The 22,490-nt window shown below is 45.7% G+C and overlaps 1 protein-coding gene across 2 annotated transcripts in view; it reads left to right on the top strand.

Annotated features, from left to right (window-relative positions):
* The window catches only part of CAPRIN2 (caprin family member 2), a 743,926-nt gene that overhangs the window by 544,485 nt on the left and 176,951 nt on the right, over window positions 1-22,490 (top strand). The window lies entirely within an intron of this gene.

The following is a 22,490-nucleotide window of genomic DNA, read 5'->3' as shown; positions in this document are numbered from 1 at the left end:
AATTTGTCTGGTCTTTTACACAGCTAGAATGAGGTTTTGGCATAAATTTAATATATTGCACTCTTACAATACAGTGGGTTTCTATTCCCTTCGCAGAATTAATAACCTTTTAAAACGTCTCGGCCTCAGGCAGGGATCCAGGTAAACTTTTAACACTCAGCCCATGCTTCATACCACTTACATCTCAGGAGTTTTGCTAGCCTCGTGTAATGCTAATCAGCTTTGACACGCCAAGCACAAATGCCGGGACCTCTTCCAAACCAAGTTAGGTATGGTGCAACATATGCTTCGTCAAGGTCTTCAAGATTTGGCTCACTAGTAGTTTGCGTTGGCAAAGTTCATTTTTTGAACTCGATGTGATTCAGTCATTTCAACATACTCTATGATGACCTTAGCCTGTCCCTAGAGGTCACATGTCTGGAGGTTCGTGCTTTATTTGATTTTGGGAGATTAATACCAAAGTTGCTAAAAGTTTAAACTGCCCATTAGCTAGTCTAGTCTCAAATGAAATGTAACTAGAATTTTATATTTTAGTGACCTGTTACCTGCTCTAAGATTGGGTTGAATTATTTTATTCTTGATGTACAGTGTCTTCCACTATACACAAGTCTTTATTTTTTGTTAATGTATTTATTACTGAGGAGCAACCGAGTACGAAGAGAAGTGGGAGGCCTCACTGGTGCTGAGACTGAAGGTTAATATGATGGAAAGACCTGCTGCAGCCTCCCATTCTTACCCAGCTGCTTGTGGAGGCAGGTGTGGTGTGCACATGCTGCAGAGGTTAGGTATCCCCCCCCCGCCTCAGCTCCACCTGTATGAAGCACCATTGGGAAGACATGGAACTGTAGGGTATTTTGTTCTCACATAATTGAGAGAGCTCACCAGAAAAGGACATGGAGAGGGCTTGGAGGTGCCTGCCACTGAACCGAAGCAGGCACCTGGAGAAAGTTGCTAATCAGTAAAACAAAGGTTGTTACATCTGAAGTGAAGGCAGTGGAAGGGAAATTAGATGGGCTATCAGAGTGCAGGGTGTGGAACAGAGAAGGATGGTACTGAAATGTCCGGTGCTGGCGCACTGATGGACCATGTACAGCACTCCACTACCTTTTGGCTGGGTTTGTGCTGTTGACTTAGCATACAACACTTAAATGTATCAGGCTTGCATGGTACGTCTGCTAGAGACTCCTCTAATTTTACAGAAAATATACTCTGCAACTTAACTTTACATGCTACAGACCTGCAGTAAGTTTCCGAACAGTGCCTCATCCGAATCCCCAAACCTACTGGGGTGGAAGGTGATTATGGCAACCTAAGCATCACAATCGGACTCCCAAGGGAAGTTGCAGAAATTTCCCCTTTTGTCATATTACTCATGCATGCCAAGAAAAGTGGAGAAGTGTGGCTCAATGGTTAGAGCGGCAGACCCTGAAGCAGAGATCTGGCTCAAGACCAGGGTTCAAGTCCCGCTTCGGCAGGTCTTGGGCTCAATTCACCTTGACCAGATAATTCTCGCCTCGGTGCCTAATCTAATTCATGGGTCCCACTCTGCAACTCTGGGCAATAGCTTGCTTAATCTCCACAACGGCCCCAACAGCGCTTGGATGCCTGGCTTCACCCTGGGGGTGCTCAGGAGTGGGCACCTCACAGGGAAAAGCCAGGAGGGGTTCCATAGCGGTATGAGTACAGCGCCTTGAGACCCTAACAGGTGAGTAGTGCGCTATACAAGTGCTAATTAAAAAAGGCGAGACAGACGCAAGAGAAGTTTTTAATACATTTATTGAAACAACTCAGTCTAGCATAGAGAGTGAGCTGCGATAGGCAAGGCTTGCTCGTTTAGTGTGCATCATAAAGTCCAATAAAAATGAAATGAATATTGTCTTTATCTGTGGTCACCTATGAGGATTAGCAAGATATGTGGGGGGCAAAGATTAGCTGCCCTGATCTTCTATCCCACTGGAAAAGAGTGACATTGATGATTGCACCATTAATAGGCTTAAGAAAGCAGACTGCGTCCCAGTGATCTCTATATTGGGTCTGATGCCCGGATCCAAAAAGATTAAATATGAAAGTACGTGTGCAGACATGTAGCCCTGATAGTGAAACAGTGTATAGCCATGTCCAGGAAGCCAGTTGTGGCACCAGACGAAAATGTCTGGCAGATGAAAAAACAGAGAATGCGAGGCTAATTATAAGGTGACGAGGCAGCAAGCTTCCCAGATGGGACAACCAGAGACCTAGGAGATATGGGACAAAGTGCTGTTAGAAATAGATTTTAGATCATCTTGAGGGGAGAATAATGTGCCGTTTGGTTGACAGATATGCATATCGAGGAACAAAAGAGAGTAGTTAAGGAAGGCCTGGATCATCTACTGGAAAGAGTTTCTAGGAGAGATAGGCACCTCACCCTTAGGAGGCCTACATAACAATAGAATGCTAGTGCGTTCCTAATCACGGATGCCAGGTTTTCAGGCCGCTTATTGGACATTTCAATGGTTCTGTTGCACTTGTGAGTGACATTAAACTGTCAAATGTGTGACACTTGAAGAGCCTCTTTCTGCCAGTAAAACAAACCAATTGCATCCGTGGAAGGAGAGCATTATCAAAAACTTACAACTGTTTGAGCAATGAGAAGCTATAAACTGTATTGATACTGTTGCAAAACTCCAAAAAATGGAAGATCACTAACCTACATGATATGAAACAGAACCATGGATGTCATTTAGGGGTTGCCAGGGGTCCCAGATGTGACCCCCAGCTTGCCCCTTGCGACCCCTGGCGCTGCCTCTGCGACCCCCAGCCTCAGAGGCGGTAAAATCAGTGTCTGGAACACGGTGGCAGCTCGTTCTTATGGCTGCTGCCTAGGGCTCCACTTTCTTGTTTTTAATCTGTTTTTTTAATTACATTAACAGTGAATAATAATATTCACTATTAGTGTAATTAAAAATGAAGTGTAGTTAGCCGGAATATGACCCTCTTTGGTAGTTCAGTAAAAAAACAATTTTAAATGTATGTTGTATGAATGCTTGTGAGTGAAAGTGTGCTTATGTAAAAGTGTGTATGAGTGAATGTGTGCTTGTGTAAGCATGTGTGCGAGTGAAAGTAAAGATGAAATGGTGTGTGATGTCAGTTTCGCTACCCCTGGCATTTTGGTGAATTGACGTCCATGAACAGAACCTGTTTGCACATTTTGCGGCAGTTTAAAGTAATGACTCGCTTTGCTTTCAATCACAGGCTGAAACCTCATAGCACTATAAATAAGAAATCAGGAATACCTGCTGTGCCAACCGCTATTCAGTTCCATTTCTCTCCTTCTTAAATACCTTACCCAATAATATTTCATAACCTAAGAGTACATTGCCTGATTACATTAACTTACATTGTGTTTAAGTATGCACCGTTATTTCCTACCTGAAGGCGGCCAACTAAAAAAATATATATATTTTACCCTTCTTAACCGCGTCTTTGACCTCACCACCCAGTCGGACACTGTCCTCATTGGAAAACTTAATTTTGTTGAGTGCTCACCACTGCTGGACCTGGACTCATCTGTGGTAACCAGAAGTGATTGCCAGGCTGAGACAGCAGAGAGCGTCTTTAAATCTAATGAGCTGGACTTGGCTGCAGACTGCTGAGATTGCAGGCTGAGGCCTGCTATGCATGCCTGCTCTTGACCTCGGATTGATAGTCACGGTCTCTCACTTTCACAGTGTGTTTCTGACTGAAGAGGCAGGCTGCTTGCCCGGCCAGTCTCTTGTGGTTATTGCTACTGAGGCATTTTTCATATGGAGAAAATATATTTCCATTTTGGCAACCGGGAAGCCGCAATCTCACTTTTCAAGCTATCCTATCTTTAGAGCGCGGCCACCTCCAATAGTTTTGTCGATGACGTGCCACTCTGGTGGTAGCGTGCATGGCAAAATAAACAACAAGAATTTGCAGTGCAATGGGTCTTGCATTTGCTTGAGCTAGAGCTATTGGCGTTGTAAATTCATAACTGGACTTTACTTGCCACATAAATTGGTCCAACCCTGCCTCATAATTTGGTCTTTTCCTGCCACATTATTCCAGTGGCCCTGCACATAACTAAAACACTTCAATTTTACCTTCTTCCTCTGTCTGCAGCAAAAAATGAAAATGTTGCCATTTAGCATCCTAATTAAAATCTGCTATGCTAATTCCAATAGAATACCACTTTTACTACCCACCATCAGAGTTGCTGGCTGGCTAACACAATTTCCAAAAAAAGACACAAGACAGCCAAGGAGGAGAACCGAGAGAAATAAACTAGACGGGCCACCTAAACATATCAAAGGTATTCAGTCAGAGCAATAAAGATGTTAAGTTAGCCTGAATCATGGTCATAATTGCAATAAAAAGAGATTAATAAACATATACTATGATCATATAAACCTCATAAAAACCTTTGCCAGAATTAAACTTTTGGCATTGGACTGTAATGTTTAGAACAGCCCCTAGAGGACACCACGATTAAAATAGCATTTATAAGAAACATGGTAATGTGACCATATAGTTATCCCCTAGAGGACAAAACCACATGAAAAGAAAATGACCAAAAGTAATGCAGTGTAACCATTTATTTAGTCCCTAGAGAACATAGTGCATTATACACTTTCGGGACTAGCAAGACTACTGCAGCGATATTGCAAAGAAGACCCTTAAAACACAAATTACTTTCAGCTGTAAAACAAATGTTCCAACCAGGAGAGAGGTTAAAAAGACACTGAATGGTGGGAGGGTTTATTATTTTAGCATTCCCTCTAGCCTAGTGTGGGGACCCGAGTATGATCTAGACAGAAAGAACAGGTTGTGGTGAATGTTTTGAAGGGGGTCCCATTGTCCCATGATCACCACAGGCTGAGTTATGAGAAAACACGTTTTGTAAAAGAATGCCCCGCAAAGCATTATGGGACGACAGTGCAGTGAATATTGAAGTATGTTGACTCAAATCCAGTGAATTCATCATACTCCAATCCATCCTATCCCAATCCAGTCATCACTCCAATCCAAACCACTCACCCCAATCCAATCTAATCCACCCATCCACTTAACCACACCCATTTAAGTCCACCCCACTCGAATCCAAACCGTCCCACTCCACTCTACCCCAAGCAAATACACCCTGCTCTACTCCAGTCCACTCCACCCAACCCTATTCCACCCCACTCAGTGACTCCGCCACTGAATCACTGATCTCCACTCCCCTCAACTCTAGCACACTCTCCTCCCACTCTGACATTCCACAAATCCCCTCTGCCACTCCACGCCACTTACTTTTAGCCATTTTGAACAACAGTCACAATGGTGTACAACATGAAAAAACGGTGTATAGGTGAAACCTGTTGGCTTTGCCAGTGCTTGTTTTTAATTTTTCTAAAACGAAAGCAGCCAGTCACGAGAGCCACAAGACACTTGCAGCCCTTCTCCTCCCAAGCACAGGATCTCACTCTATTGGCTCTGATTTGAGCGTTGTCAATACTTTGGCTTAAACCTTCATATTTCTCAGCCAGTGCTGTCTAGTTGAACTTGTAAACTGCCTGATGAGTGATTATTCCACAGCGAGGGATCTATGCATACGTAGTTGATGCAGTGAATAAGTAAGAGTGTGACATGGCCAGTGTTTTGAGAACAGAGCAGATCTCGCTGCTGGGTAGGATAGTGCACTTGCTTCTCGAATACATTGCACCCTTCCTCGTTTTAGAGCATGCCTCAGGGTGGTCCCTGCGATGCCATAAATGCATGTCTGGTGCATTTTAGTGCTGTAATGTGGACACCAGCACTAAAATGCAGTAGTCTTACTTATGATACCTGGTACTTGGCCGGGCTGCCTAATGACACAGACAGTTGATCCCTACAGCATTGTTTTGTTTGAAATAATTTGGATGTATCAGTGTCTTCTGTAATTCAAAAAGATGGACTACTACTGTTAAGTCACAGAAAATGTCTGATAACCAGAGGGTCTAATTCCACTCATAAGCTGTCAACCTCTGACTTAGCGTTGCAGCAACAGGAATAATGAACCTGGCAGTCCTTGTATGGGCTGATAACTCCCTTAGAGAGCTCTCCGTGAACTGCAATGGTTAAAATTCTATTCCAGTCATGCATCAGTCAGGCAAAAATACCTCCTTTCTCTTGTTAGATTATTTTATGTTCAATGACTCATAGTTTGCCACTGCACAGAAACAATTTATCATGTGCAATGCACAGACACCCCCAATATATCTGCATGACACCACCCAACAAGCCTACCAGATCTGTAGATTACAAATCCAAATCAAACTTCACTACAGTGATGAATCTGCTAAAGCTGGATGCTGTAGAATTGTCCTCATCACTGTCAGTTTTTTTTAATTTCAAAGTCATTGGATAATTGACTCCATCCTCCATGTTGGTCAGCTGGGAATCATCCAGGGTGCACCTCTTCCAAGCAAAAGTTAGGTTTACATCTGTAATGTCTATAAAGTGTTGATTTTTATTGATTACACTAGCCTGTACTTGCAAAGGGCTTTCCACTACCGCAGTCTTTATTGACCCAAATGTTGATGGTTGTGAGAAAGTAGCCTCTTTCTAGCATGGTTACCCCCATTTTTGGCCTGCTTGTCAGTGTGTTTGACTGTATCACTGGGATCCTGCCTGCCAGGACCCCAGTGCTTATGGTTTGTGGCCTACTTGTCAGTATGTTTCACTGTTTTTGTCAGTATGCTTGACTGTGTCACTGGAGTCCTGCTAACCAGGAGCCCAGTGCTTATGCTCTCTCTGTTCCCAACTTTGTCACTACATACTGGTAACCCAGTATTTCAACCCAAATTGGCATACTGGTGCCCCCTTAAGTCCCTAGTATATGGTGCTTAGGTACCCAGGGCATTGGGGTTCCAGGGGATCCCTTTGGGCTGCAGCATTACTTTTGCCACTTATAGGGAGCCCATGCAAAGGCTTCTACAGGACTGCCATTGTAGCCCGTGTGAAATGGTGTATGCACCATTTCACAGCCATTTACACTGCACCAGGTCACTGATAAGTCACCTATTTGTCAGGCCTTCCAACCCTGAAGGCTGGGTGTAAAGTACCTGTGTGTGAGGGCACCCCTGCAGTAACAGAGGTGCCCCACGTCATCCAGGACCATTTTCCCGGACTTCGTGAGTGCGGGGATGCCGTTTTACACGTGCACTGGACATAGGTCAATGCCTATGTCCAGCTTCACAATAGTAACCCCGGATATGGTCATGTAAGGTGTCTAACAGCTGGGAATTGCACCCCAATACTGATTCTAGTATTGGTTGTACAGTCCCATGCACTCTGGGGGCTCCACAGTGGAACCCCAGTGCTGCCATTCCAGCCTTCTGAGTTTTCCAGGCAGCCCCGCTGCTTCCACCTCACACACAGGTTTCCACCCTCCTGTTTGAGCAGCTCCTACCCAGGAAGGTAGAACAAAGGATTTCCTTTGGTAGAGGGTTGTTAGACCCACTTCCTTTGGAAATAGGTGTTACAGGCATGGGAAGGGTAGCCTCCCAGAGTCTTTGGAAATGCTTTGAAGGGCACAGATTGTGCCCTGCTTGCATAATCCAGTGTACACCATTTCAGGGACCCCCAGTCCCTGCTCTGGCACGAAACTGTACAAAGGAAAGGGGAGTGGACCATTCCCCTGTCCATCCCCACCCAAGGGATGGTGCCCAGAGCTGCTCCTCCAGAATGTCCCTGGGTTTTGCCATCTTTGATTCCAAGGTGGTGGGGCACTCTGGGAGCATCTGAGTCACCAGTGCCAGCAGGTGATGTTGGAACACTCCCCTGATATAGGTGCTTCCCTGGTTAGGTGACCAATTCCCCCTTTCAGGGCTATTTAGGGTCTCTCCTCTGGATGTTTCTTCAGATTCGGATTGCAAGACTCCAGCAGGAATCCTCTGAATCCTTTACTTCATCTTCTACTGACTGAGCCACAGCTGAACCATCCAGGAACTCTACAAACCAACAAAGAAGCAAAGATGACTTCTGTAACATTGTATCTTCAGCTCCTGCCAGCAACCTCAACTGTATCCAGGTTGTGCATCCTCTGAGGACTGCCTGTCTTCAGCCTGCACCAGAAGAACCAAAAGAATCTCTTGTGGAGTGAATGAGTCACTTACCTGCTTCAGCAGGCACTTCTCTGGAGCGACGACCAGTGGCGTGGGTCCCCTCTCCAGACGAGCATGGATCTAGCATCATGGGTGGTGGACTAAAGTGACCCCGACAGTCCCAAGTTCCAACTGTCCAACTTTCGTGGAGGTAAGAGCTTGCCTCCCCACTCAAGACAGTACCCCTGTGCACTGTGACTTCCAGTTGCCAAGGCTTGTGTGTGATCTTCCAAGAAGTTCTTCGTGCACAGCACAGCTCCCCAGCACTCCGTCCGGCGATGCACAGCTTCCTGAGTGGTTCTCTGGCGGCGTGGGATCCCTTTGTAATGTGCTGGATGGGCCTCCATTTGTACCTTCTTTGTCCCCATGCTGTGGGACTCCTGTGCACGCTGCCTGGTCTTCTGAGGGCTCTGAGTTGCTGAGAGCCCCCTCTGTCTCCCCCCTCCTGGGTAGAGGCCACCTGGTCCTGGGCAGCACCATTTTCCACTAACCACGATTGTGTGTGCCAAGACTTGTTGCTGCAATCATCCAACCGGCGTGGGACATGTTCTGCACCAACCAGGAACCCGCATCTGTCTTCTTGGGTGCATAACTGACTTTGTCTTCTTACTGGTGGTTCTTCTTTTGCACCTTCATCCAGGTTAGAAGGGGCTTCTGAGCTCCCTGGACTCTTCAGTGCTTCTTGGACCTGGTCCCCTTTTTCCACAGGCCTTCAGGTCCAGGAGTCCATCATTGGTGTCTTGCAGTCTCTTCTGGTTCTTGCATAATCTTCTATCACGAATTCTTGTGTGTTTCAGGAAACTTACTGGGATTTTACTCCTGTTTTCCTGGGCTCCGGGGTGGATTCTATACTTGTACTTTGTTGTTTTGTTACACTCCCAGCACCCCTCTACACACTACACTTCCTTAGATGGGAAACTGACTTTCGCATTCCACTATTCTAGTATATGGTTTGTGTTCCACCAGGCCCATTGCAACCTATTGTGATTCTCACTATTTGCAGGTTTCTGTTTACTTACCTGTTTTTGGATACTAATGTACATATGGTGTATATTACTTACCTCCTAAGGGAGTGTAGACTCTAAGGTATTTTTGGCATTTGTGTCACCAAATAAAGTACCTTTATTTTTGTAACACTGAGTATTTTCTTTCATGTGTGTGATCACTGTGTGACTACAGTGGTATTGTAAGAGCTTTGCATGGCTCCTAGATCAGCCTTGGTTGCTTAGTTACCCCTAGACAGACTGGCTGCTAGACACTGACTACATTTCACTGATAAGGGATAACTGGACCTGGTATAAGGTGTAACTACCTTTGGTACCCACTACAAACCAGGTCAGCCTCCTACAATGGTGTCAACATTAATTACTGTAACAGCATCTATGAAATAATGCCCCCCAAAAAAGACTTCTAAAATTTCAATGGGAGGATAACTTTGCTTTCAACTCTCTAAAGTCCTGCAGAACAGTGCAGCATGCTGAATCGCGGTCAAGGGATAAGCCCACAACAGAACCTTATGCCTGACCCTTTTGATAGACAGTTGGACACCAGAATATTTCTTGTGTACCTACTCTGCTACATGTCTAGGGTCAACATTCTTTACCCTGCTGCTATGCTGTATAACAAGGTACAAGTGTTGTAGGGAAAGATACCTGCATGCTTAGGGCACCGCATGGAAACAACTGTACTTTCTGCTGGTAACCTGACCACGACATTTACAAGTGCTTTGAATCCCAACCTGCTCACTCTGTATATGGATCACAATGACCTTAATATGGTTACCTTCCATATGGCCCATTGACTTAACAGTTTACTTTTTTCCCCTCCTGAGTTACTTAGTGTAGGAAGTTGGCTCTGTATATACTATCTCAAAGTGAGCGATAGTGTGCACAGAGTCCAAGGGTTCCCCTTAGAGGTAAGATAGTGGCAAGATTAGATAATTCAAATGCTCTATTTTGTGGTAGTGTGGTCGAGCAGTAGGCTTGTCAGAGGGTAGTGTTAAGTGTACACACATGCAATAAATGAGGAACACACACTCAAAGACTTAACTCCAGGCCAATAGTTTTTAAATAGAAAAATATATTTTCTTAATTTATTTTTAGAACCACAAGTTCAAGATTTGAAGTAAATACATAAAATGCAAGGTATTCCACACAGGTAAGTTAAGAACTTTGAATTAGAACAATAACATACAGTTTTTGTTCAAATGGCAATAAACTATTTTAAAAGTAGAGACAGTGCACAAATCAAGTTCCTGGGGGAGGTAAGTATTGGTTAGATTGTGAGGTAAGTAAGACACTTAAGTCTCAGTTCCTGGGCATAGGCAGCCCACCGTTGGGGGTTCAAGGCAACCCCAAAGTTACCACAACAGCAGCTCAGGGCCGGTCAGGTGCAGAGGTCAAGGAGGTGCCCAAAACACATAGGCGCCTATGGAGAACAGGGGTGCTCTGGTTCCAGTCTGCCAGCAAGTAAGTACCCTCGCCCTCAGGGGTTGTAGAGCACTGGGGGGGGGGCACAAGTAGGCACACAAAACACATCCTCAGCGGCACAGGGGCGGCCGGGTGCAGTGTGCAAAGCAGGTGTCTGGTTTTGTATTGGTTTCAATAGAGGGACCCGGGGGTCACTCTAGCGGTGCAGGCAGGACACTGGGGGGGCTTCTCAGGCCAGCCACCACCTGGGCTAGGCAGAGGGTCGCCTGGGGGTCACTCCTGCACTGAAGTTCGGTTCCTTCCTGTCCTGGGGGCTGTGGGTGCATTGCTTGGTCCAGGCGTCTGGTCCCTTGTTACAGGCAGTCCCGGTCAGGGGGAGCCTCTGGATTCGCTCTGCAGGCGTCGCTGTGAGGGTCCAGGGGGTTCGTCTTGGGCTACTCACTGGGTCGCGGTCGCGGGGAGTACTCCCTGTGGTGTTGGTTCTCTGGATCTCGAGCTGGGGGCGTCGGGTGCAGAGGGTGAAGTCTCACGCTTCCGGTGGGAAGAGTGAGGTCTTTGAAAGTTGCAAGAATGCTGCTGGTTGTTGAACAGAGCCGCTTGCTGCTCAGTGCAGTTTCTTGGTCCTGGGGCTCTGGTTAGTCCTCTGAGGCTTCAGAGGTCACTGGTCCCGGTTGGATGCGTTGCTGGTTTCAGGTTTTCTAGTCAGGAGACAGGCCGTTAGGGCTGGGGCCAAAGCAGTTGTCGTCTTCCGTCGTCTCTGCAGGGTTTGTAGGTCAGCAATCCTTCTTAGTTCAGGTTGCAGGAATCTTATTTCCTGGGTTCTGGGGGCCCCTAAATACTAAATTTAGGGGTGTGTTTAGGTCTGGGAGGGCAGTTGCCAATGGCTACTGTCCTGGAGGGTGGCTACACCCTCTTTGTGCCTCCTCCCTGAGGTGAGGGGGGGCACATCCCTAATCCTATTGGGGAAATCCTCCAAAACTAAGATGGAGGATTTCTAAAGGCAGCGGTCCCCTCGGCTCAGGGCACCTTAGGGGCTGTCCTGACTGGTGGGTGACTCCTTGTTTTTCTAATTTTCTCCTCCAGCCTTGCCATCAAAAGTGGGGGCAGTGGCCGGAGGGGGCGGGCATCTCCACTAGCTGGGATGCCCCGTGGCACTGTAACAAAGGGGGTGTGCCTTTGAGGCTCAGCATCAGGTGTTAAAGTTCCTGCAGGAGGAGGTGAGATGCACTCCACCCAGTACAGGCTTTGTTCCTGGCCACAGAATGACAAAGGCACTCTCCCAATGTGGCCAGCAACTCGTCTGGTTGTTGCAGGCTGGCAGAAACTGGTCAGTCTACACTAGAAGTCAGATTGGTATTCAGGGGGCATCTCTAAAATGCCCTCTGGCTGCATGTTACCATAACTTCCACACTGGCATCAGTGTGCATTTATTGTGCTGAGAAGTTTGATACGAAACTTCCCAGCTTACAGTGTAGCCATTATGGAACTGTGGAGTTCATGTTTGACAAACTCCCAGACCATATACTCTTTATGGCTACCCTGCACTTACAATGTCTAAGGTTTCCCTTAGACACTGTAGGGACATAGTGCTCATGCACATATGTCCTCACCTGTGGTATAGTGCACCCTGCCTTAGGGCTGTAAGGCCTGCTAGAGGGGTGACTTACCTATGCCACAGGCAGTGTGAGGTTGGCCTGGCACTCTGAGGGGAGTGCCATGTCGACTTAGTCATTTTCTCCCCACCAGTGAGCACACAAGCTGTGAGGCAGTGTGTGTATGCTGAGTGACAGGTCCCAGGGGGGCATAAGACATACTGCAGCCTTTAGAGACCTTCCCTGGTATCAGGGCCCTTGGTACCAGGGGTACCATTTACAAGGGACTTATCTGAGTGCCAGGGGTGTGCCAATTGTGGAAACAAAGGTACAGTTTAGGGAAAACGCTGGTGCTGGGGCCTGGTTAGCAGGGTCCCAACACACTTTCAATCATAACTTAGCATCAGCAAAGGCAAAAAGTCAGGGGGTAACCATGCCATGCCTTACACAATCTACCCCCCTCCCCCCGACGAAAGAGGATGGGACTAACCTTTCCCAAGAGAGACTTCATTTTCTAAGTGGAAGAACCTGGAAAGGCCATCAGCATTTGTATGGGCAGTCCCAGGTCTATGTTCCACTACAAAGTCCATTCCCTGTAGGGATATGGACGACCTCAACAGTTTAGGGTTTTCTCCTTTCATTTGCATTAGCTGTCTGAGAGGTCTGTGGTCAGTTTGAACTATGAAGTGAGTACCAAAAAGGTATGGTATCAACTTCTTCAGGGACCAGACCACAGCAAAGGCCTCCCTCTCAATGACACTCCAACGCTGCTCCCTGGGCAGTAACCGCCTGCTAATAAAAGCAACAGGCTGGTCAAGACCATCATCATGTGTTTGGTACAAGACTGCTCCTATCCCATATTTAGAGGCATCTTTCTGCACAATGAACTACTTAGAGTAATCTGGAGCTTTCAAAACTGGTGCTGTACACATTGCTTGCAGCAAGGTGTCAAAGGCCTTTTGACAGTCAACGGTCCAGTTCACTTTCTTGGGCATTTTCTTGGAGGTAAGTTCTGTGAGGGGTGTCACTATTGATCCATATCCCTTCACAAACTTCCTATAATACCCAGTCAAGCCAAGGAGTGCCCTGACTAGTCTGGGTTTTTGGAGATACCCAGTCCAGAATAGTCTGGATCTTGGGTTGGAGTGGCTGAACTTGGCCTCCACCTACAAGGTGACCCAAATAGAAAAGGCAGGGCACTTTTGACATTTAGATGCCTTGATAGAGAGGCCTGCTGCTTGCAGGGCCTGCAAAACCTTCTTCAGGTGGACCAGGTGATCCTGCCAGTTGGAGCTAAAGACAGCAATATCATCAAGATAAGCTGCACTAAAGGACTCCAAGCCAGCAAGGACTTGATTCACCAACCTTTGCAAGGTGGCAGGGGCATTCTTTAAGCCAAAGGGCATCACAGTAAACTGGTAGTGCCCATCAGGTGAAGAGAATGCTGTTTTCTCCTTTGCTCCTGGTGCCATTCTTATTTGCCAGTACCCTGCTGTCAAGTCAAAAGTATTTGTCAGCACTTAATTTGTTTATTAGCTCATATGCCCTTGGAATGGGGTGAGCATCTGTCTTGGTGACAGAATTAAGCCCTCAGTAGTCCACACAGAACCTCATCTCTCTTGCCATATTTTGTGTGAGGTTTGGGGACCAAGACCACTGGGCTAGCCCAGGGACTATCAGAGTGCTCAATCCCTCCCAACTCCAGCATCTTGTTGACTTCCACTTTGATGCTTTTTTAACGTGGTCAGACTGTCTAGATATTTTGTTTTTGACAGGCATGCTGTCTCCTGTGTCCACATCATGGGTACACAGGTGTGTCTGACCAGGGGTTAAAGAAAAGAGTTCAGCAAACTGCTGGAGGACTTGCCTTCAGTCAGCCTGCTGTTGGCCAAAGAGGGTGTCTGAATAGATCACTCCATCTACTGAGCCATCTTAATGGTCAGTGGAGAGATCAGGGAGAGGTTCACTCTCTGCTTCCTGGTCCTCATCTGTAACCATTAACATGTTTACATCTGCCCTATCATGAAAGAGTTTGAGGCGGTTCACATGGATCACCCTCTTGGGGGTCCTGCTAGTGCCCAGGTCAACCAGGTAGGTGACCAGACTTTCTCAAGAACTGGGTAAGGACCACTCCATCTGTCCTGAAGTGCCCTTGGAGCCACAGGCTGCAGAACCCAGACTTTCTGCCCTGGCTGAAAACCAACCATAGCAGCCTTTTGGTCATACCACATCTTCTGGAGCTGTTGGCTGGCCTCAAGGTTTTTGCTTGCCTTTTCCATGTACTCTGCCATCCTGGAATGTGGGCCTAGTACATAGTCCACCACATGTTGTTTAGGCTCATGGAGAGGTCTCTCCCAGCCTTCCTTTACAAGAGCTAGTCGTCCCCTAACAGGAGGGCCAAACAGACGTTCAAAGGGGGAAAACCGTACTCCCTTCTGAGGCACCTCTCTGTAGGCGAAAAGCAAGCATGGCAAGAGGACATCCCATCTCCTTTTGAGTTTTTCAGGGAGCTCCATGATCATGCCCTTCACTGTCTTGTTAAATCTCCCAACAAGGCCATTGGTTTGTGGATGGTATGGTGTGGTGAATTTATAAGTCACCCCACACTCATTCCACTTTAGGTAAGCTTACATGAAGTTGGTACCTCTGTCAGAAACCACCTCCTTACGAAATCCCACTCTGGTAAAAATGCCTGAGTGCTTTGGCTACTGCAGGGGCAGTAGTGGGCCTAAGGGGAATTGCTTCAGGGTACCTAGTAGCATGATCCACTACTACTAGGATATACTGATTCCCTGATGCTGTGGGAGGTTCAAGTGGACCCACCATATCTACTTCCACTCTTTCAAAATGGACCCCCACCACTGGAAGTGGGATGAGCGGGGCCTTTGGATGGCCACCTGTCTTACCACTGGCTTCACAGGTGACACAGGAGGTGCAAAACTCCTTTACTTTCTGGGACATTTTGGGCCAATAGAAATGGTTGACTAACCTCTCCCATGTCTTGGTTTGTCCCAAATGCCCAGCAATGGGAATGTCATGGGCTAAGGTCAGAATGAACTCCCTAAACTCCTGAGGCACTACCACTCTCCTAGTGGCACCAGGTTTGGGATCTCTTACCTCAGTTTAAAGGAGTCCATCTTCCCAATAGACCCTGTAAGTTCCACTGATTTTTCCTTTTTCTTGCTCAGCTGCTTGCTGTCTTAGGCCTTGAAGAGAGGGACAAGTTTCTTGCCCCTTACACAGCTGTTCCCTTGAGTGTCCCCCTGGGCCCAAGAGCTCAACCTGATGAGGTCCCAGCTCCATGGACTCAGTTCCCTCAGAGGATAGGACTTCTTCCTTGGAAGAGAGGTTCTGTTTATTGTGCTGTTGAAGCTGGTTCCCCAGTCTGCTTTCCTTTTCTCTTGGAAGGTTGGGCCATTATTCCGGACTCCAACACCTCTTTTTAACCCTTAGCCCTGCAATGTGCCCTTGTCTTGACACTCAGTAGTTCAGGGATACCCAGCATGGCTGCATGGGTTTTGAGTTCTACCCCAGCCCATGCTGAGGACTGCAGATCATTTCCAAGCAGACATTCTACTGGTCTAGCAGAAGCGACTACTACCTGTTTCAGGCCTGTGACCCCTCCCCATTCTAAAGTTACTATTGCCATGGGATGGACTTTAGTCTGATTGTCGGCATTGGTGCCTGGATGTCTGTCCAGCCAGGTATTGTCCTGGGGAAACCAGTTTCTCTGTCACCATAGTGACACTAGCACCTGTATCCCTCAGGGCCTCTACTCTAGTCCCATTGATTAAGAGCTGCTGCCTGTATTTTTTGCATCTTATGTGGCCAGGCAGCAAGTGTGGCTAGTTCCAGCCCCCCCTCTGAGACTAATGTAGCTTCAGTGTGAACCCTGATTTGCTCTGGGCACACTGTTGATCCCACCTGAAGACTGGCTATTCCAGTGCTAACTGGAGTAGTAGTTGTGGGACTTCTCTTGGGACAGGCTTTGTCTCCAGTTTGGTGTCCATGCTGAGTACAGATGCGACACCTGGCCTTTTTGGGATCAAAGTTTTTACCCTTATACCCAAATGCGGATTGTGAAGAGGCTTTGGACCCACTTTCCTGAGAAGGTTTTTGGGGCCCTGTAAAAAAGACTCTACTTTTTCCCTTGGATGTCTCAACACTCTTCCCCTAGGGAGGCTTTGTGAGCCCTTTCTTTTGATCACCCCCTGTGGAAGTCTTGGACACCTTAGTCTTGACCCAATGGTCTGCCTTCTTTCCCATTTCTTGTGGAGAAATTGGACCTAGGTAAACCAGATGCTGATGCAGTTTATCATTGAAACAATTACTTAAAAGATGTTCTTTCATAAACAAGTTATACAGCCCATCATAATCATTTACACCACTGCCTTGAATCCAACCATCCAGTGTTTTTACTGAGTAGTCTACAAAATCAACCCAGGTCTGGCTCGAGGATTTTTGAGCCCCCCTGAACCTAATCCTGTACTCCTCAGTTGAGAATCCAAAGCCCTCAATCAGGGTAGCCTTCATGAGGGCATATGATTCTGCATCCTTACCAGAGAGTATGACGAGTCTATCCCTACACTTTCCAGTGAACATTTCCCAAAGGAGAGCACCCTAGTGAGATTAGTTTACTTTTCTGGTTGCACAAGCCCTCTCAAAAGCTGTGAACCACTTGGTGATATCATCATCATCTTCATATTTTGTTACAATCCCTTTGGGGATTTTTAGCATGTCAGTATTCTCTCTGACCCTATTTATGTTGCCACCATTGATGGGAGCTAAACCCATCTCTTGTCTTTCCCTCTCTATGGCTAAGAGCTCTCTCTCCAAAGCCAATCTTTTGGCCATCCTGGCTAACACGAGGTAATTTTCATTGAGGCTGCCCTCAATGCTTCCAGAGTTACTGGTCTCCCCTGTGGAAGAACTAGTATCTCTGACTAACATTTGTGGAGTCTGGGTTTGAGGGACCCTGGTCTCCCTAATTAGGACGGGAGGGAGGGAATCATCCTCTTGTTCACTAATTCCTTCCTTTGTAGGGTTATCCTCAGAGGGGTGGTCCTCTGCAAACTCTGCCAAAAGCTCCTGGAGCTTAACTTTGGTAGGGTTGGGCCCAGTTTTTATATTTTTTTAGCTTACAGAGTCCTTAGCGCTGACATCGCTAGATGCAGGCAAGGGGTGAGGTGGAGTTCCACCACCATCTCATCTGTGCTAGACATTATTTCTATAAAAGTTGGGATAACTTTTTAAGAATCTAAAAATGACTTCTAGAACTTAAATCAAAGCTTTTACAAACTTTTAAACTCTAAAAGAAATGCTAACAGGGACTTACACAAGGCCCTAGCAGTACTTTTACAAATTTAGAAAAATAGCTAAAATTTCAAAAATCAGTTTCTAAAATCATCATCAATTTACTTTATTCAGTACAAAATATACCATAAAAGACAAGTTTCTAAAGTCAATTTTTTTAATTTAGTCGTGTGATCAGGTATTGGCTGAGTAGTCCAGCAAATGCAAATTCTTAGACCCCACCGCTGATCCACCAATGTAGGAAGTTGGCTCTGTATATACTATCTCAGAGTGAGAGATAGTGTGCACAGAGTCCAAGGGTTCCCCTTAGAGGTAAGATAGTGGCAAAAGTAGATAATTTTAATGCTCAATTTTGTGGTAGTGTGGGCGAGCAGTAGGCTTATCAGAGGGTAGTGTTAAACATTTGTTGTACACACACAGGCAATAAATGAGGAACACACACTCAAAGACTTAACTCCAGGACAATAATTTTTATATAGAAAAATATATGTTCTTAATTTATTTTAGAACCACAAGTTCAAGATTTGAAGTAAATACATAAAATGCAAGGTACTCCGCATAGGTAAGTTAGGAACTTTGAATTAGAACAATAACATGTACAGTGTTTGTTAAAATGGCAATAAGCTATTTTAAAAGTAGACTCTGTGCAAAAATCTAAAGTTCCTGGGGGAGGGTAAGTATTGGTCAGATTGTGAGGTAAGTAAGACACTTAAAAATCTCAGTTCCTGGGCATAGGCAGCCCACCGTTGGGGGTTCAAGGCAACCCCAAAGTTACCACACCAGCAGCTCAGGGCCGGTCAGGTGCAGAGGTCAAAGAGGTGCCCAAAACACATAGGTGCCTATGGAGAACAGGGGTGCTCTGGTTCCAGTCTTCCAGCAGGTAAGTACCCTCGTCCTCAGGGGGGCAAACCAGGGGGGGGGAGGTTTGTAGAGCACTTGGGGGGGGGGGGGGAGAGGGACAACAAGTAGGCACACAAAACACCCTCAGCGGCACAGGGGTGGCTGGGTGCAGTGTGCAAAGCAGGCGTCGGGTTTTCTATTGGTTTCATGATTCCAACATGTTTGATACCAAACATGCCTAGGTTCGGGGAAGCCATTTATGTAGTTGGACTACTTGTGTTGACCAGTGTCCATATCATACCTCAAAATGGCTTTCCTGCACTTTCCTGGAGTCTGAGGGCTGGAGGGGCACCTCTGCTCATGCAGGGGTGACATCACACTGGGGACCCTGCCCTTGGGCTAAAGGGCCTATTATAGAAGTGACTTAGTATACCTGTGCAAGGACCATGATATAAGGGCAAGCCTTATATCGAACGTGAAAGGTAGCATATAGGCATCCATCTATATATAGCATCCAAGGACAATGGGACATTCACCAAAAACAGTTTCATTTAAACCACTTAGAACTGTTAGCGGTATTTCTAGCTCTAAAAGCATTTCAACCCATAATAACCCACAAATACACTCTTGTCAAAACAGACAACATGACAACAATGTATTACCTAAACAAACAGGGAGGAACACACTCGACACAGTTGTGTCTCCTAACACAAAAAATATGGCATTGGTCGATTCACAACCACATTCGCCTAATAGCACAATTTATTCCAGGAATTCAGAATCAGTTAGCAGACAATCTCTCTCGGGATCACCAACAGATCCACGAATGGGAAATTCACCCCCAAATACTGAACACTTACTTCAGAATGTGGGGAACGCCACAAATAGGTCTATTTGCAACAAAAGAAAACTCAAAATGCCAAAACTTCGCATCCAGGTACCCACAACATCAGTCTCAGGGCAATGCACTATGGATGAACTGGTCAGGGATATTTGCGTACGCTTTTCCCCCCTCTCCCACTTCTTCCATATCTAGTAAACCAGTTGAGTCAAAACAAACTCAAACTCATACTAATAGCACCAACATGGGCAAGGCAACCTTGGTACACAACACTACTAGACCTTTCAGTAGTACCTCATATCAAACTGCCAAACAGACCAGATCTGTTAACACAACACAAACAACAGATCAGACATCCAAATCTGGCATCGCTGAATCTAGCAATTTGGCTCCTGAAATCCTAGAATTCGGGCACTTAGACCTCACACAGGAATGTATGGAGGTCATAAAACAGGTTAGAAAACCTACCACTAGACACTGTTATGCAAATAAGTGGAAAAGATTTGTTTATTACTGCCATAATAATCAAATTCAATCTTTACACGCATCTGTAAAAGAAATAGTAGGATACTTACTACATTTGCAAAAATCTAACCTAGCTTTCTCTTCCATTAAAATACATCTTACGTCAATTTCTGCTTACCTACAAATTACGCACTCAATTTCATTGTTTAGGATACCAGTCATAAAGGCGTTTATGGAAGGCCTAAAGAGAATTATACCACCAAGAACACCACCAGTTCCTTCATGGAACCTCAACATTGTCCTAACACGACTCATGGGTCCACCTTTTGAGCCCATGCACTCTTGTGAAATGCAATACTTAACGTGGAAAGTTGCATTTTTAATTGCCATCACATCTCTAAGAAGAGTGAGTGAAATTCAAGCATTTACCATTCAAGAACCATTTATTCAAATACACAAAAATAAAGTTGTTCTACGGACCAATCCTAAATTTTTACCAAAAGTAATCTCACCGTTCCACTTAAATCAAACGGTAGAATTACCAGTGTTCTTCCCACAGCCAGATTCGGTAGCCGAAAGAGCACTACATACATTAGACATCAAAAGAGCACTAATGTACTACATCGACAGAACAAAACTAATTCGAAAGACAAAACAACTATTTATCGCCTTTCAAAAACCTCATACAGGAAATCCAATTTCAAAACAAGGCATTGCTAGATGGATAGTTAAGTGCATTCAAACCTGCTATCTTAAAGCTAAAAGAGAACTGCCTATTACACCAAAGGCCCACTCAACCCGAAAGAAAGGTGCTACCATGGCCTTTCTAGGAAATATTCCAATGAACGAAATATGTAAGGCAGCAACATGGTCTACGCCTCATACATTTACCAAGCACTACTGTGTAGATGTGCTAACTGCACAACAAGCAACAGTAGGTCAAGCTGTATTAAGAACATTATTTCAAACTACTTCAAATCCTACAGGCTGAACCACCGCTTTTGGGGAGATAACTGCTTACTAGTCTATGCACAGCATGTGTATCTGCAGCTACACATGCCATCGAACGGAAAAGGTCACTTACCCAGTGTACATCTGTTCGTGGCATTAGTCGCTGCAGATTCACATGCGCCCACCCGCCTCCCCGGGAGCCTGTAGCCGTTTAGAAGTAGATCTTAAACATTTGTACATTTGTAAATATCTTACTTCAAACTTTATTATGTACATACGCATTCACTCCATTGCATGGGCACTATTACTAGCATACACAACTCCTACCTCACCCTCTGCGGGCAAAACAATCTAAGATGGAGTCGATGCCCATGCGCAAAGGAGTCGAAATGGGAGGAGTCCCTCGGTCTCGTGACTCGAAAAGACTTCTTCGAAGAAAAACAACTTGTAACACTCCGAGCCCAACACCAGATGGCGGGATGTGCACAGCATGTGAATCTGCAGCGACTAATGCCACGAACAGATGTACACTGGGTAAGTGACATTTTCCCTATAGAGAGATATATACATGGATATATCTATAGATAGATCTCTCTCTCGCTCTCTCTCTCTCTATATATATATATATATATATATATATATATATATATATATATATATATATATATATATATAGATCACTTTTGTCAATACATGTGTGGTTTCCCTGGGGGTTGCGATCGGCCCCCAGGAAAACCAGACCCACATATAAGTGATTATATTTATTTATATATATTTGCCACCAGTTGTCTTGCAGTTGCAGCATGCGTCTTCAAAGCAATGCACATACTTCAACTGACGTATTTCAACTGTAGCTTTTAGGCAGCAATAAAAAAGTCAAGTAAGTATTGTGATTATGTTTCTGCTACAAAAGGATCAGACTTTTGTCTAGTGGCAGTTTTAGTGCCATAAAGAAGCGCAGAAAGTTTATATGCCTACTGCAAAGAGCAAATCTGTATTTTATGTCAATAGCTGAGTACATTAGTAAAGTCAGCCATTACCTGCGCTATAATACAAATGAAATGTATGTTCGGGGTGGGGGGTGGCTATGGAGAGATGAAGGGCACTTTTGCTGGGTGGTAATGAGGGATTCCGAGGAGGAGGGAGTGGGAGCACCAATAATGATTGTTGGACTGAGCGCAGGAGGTGCTAAAGACTGTGACGAATGGTATGTGACAAGGTGTTTTTTAGTGTCTTGAAAGAACGTGCTGATTGAGGGAAGAAGCGCAGGTAAGGTGGCCTCTACTGTTGCACGTATCTCACACACACACCATCGATTTTGTGACTGTCTACGTAGGCTAGTGTTTTTAGAGCAACAGTTTAGCCAATAGCAGAGATGGCGTCACTCGGGTTATAGAGGACAGCTCTGACATAGGATCAGAGACTGAGACATTAGATACTGAGACAGCATCTGAGGGATAGGATAATGGCGCAGACTCGGAGTGATTCTTCAGTCAGAGGAGTCCCATTCGATAACTCCTCTTCCAGTAAGTTATAAGGGAGGTGATGAGGACAGTCCTGCTGTCCCTTTGCAAGCACAGTCTGTGCAACGGGGTAATAGTGGGTTAGCCCAACCCAGAGAGCAGGTGAATGCGGTGGCAAGCAGAGAGAGAGAGAGAGTGCTCTCTTGGGAGCGCCCCAATTTAGTTCAGCCCCAAATTCCACCGCCCAAATCATATTGTGAAGTCATCAAAATTATCTATCACATAACAAACTGGTTTTGTAAGGCAGGCACCTGTGTTTTTGGTCCTGGGTTCGGCGGCCATATAGAGAAACATACTAAACCCAAACATTTCTGGAAACTAGACATCCAGGGGAGTCCACAGAGGTGCGACTTGTGTGGATGCCCCAAAGTTTTCCTACCCAGAATACCCTGCAAAGCTGAAATGTTGAA

The sequence above is a fragment of the Pleurodeles waltl genome, chromosome 4_1, assembly GCF_031143425.1.
Source record: "Pleurodeles waltl isolate 20211129_DDA chromosome 4_1, aPleWal1.hap1.20221129, whole genome shotgun sequence".
NCBI lineage: Eukaryota > Metazoa > Chordata > Amphibia > Caudata > Salamandridae > Pleurodeles > Pleurodeles waltl.
Note: the sequence above shows the minus strand (reverse complement) of the source record. Positions and strands in the feature narration are given on the sequence as shown.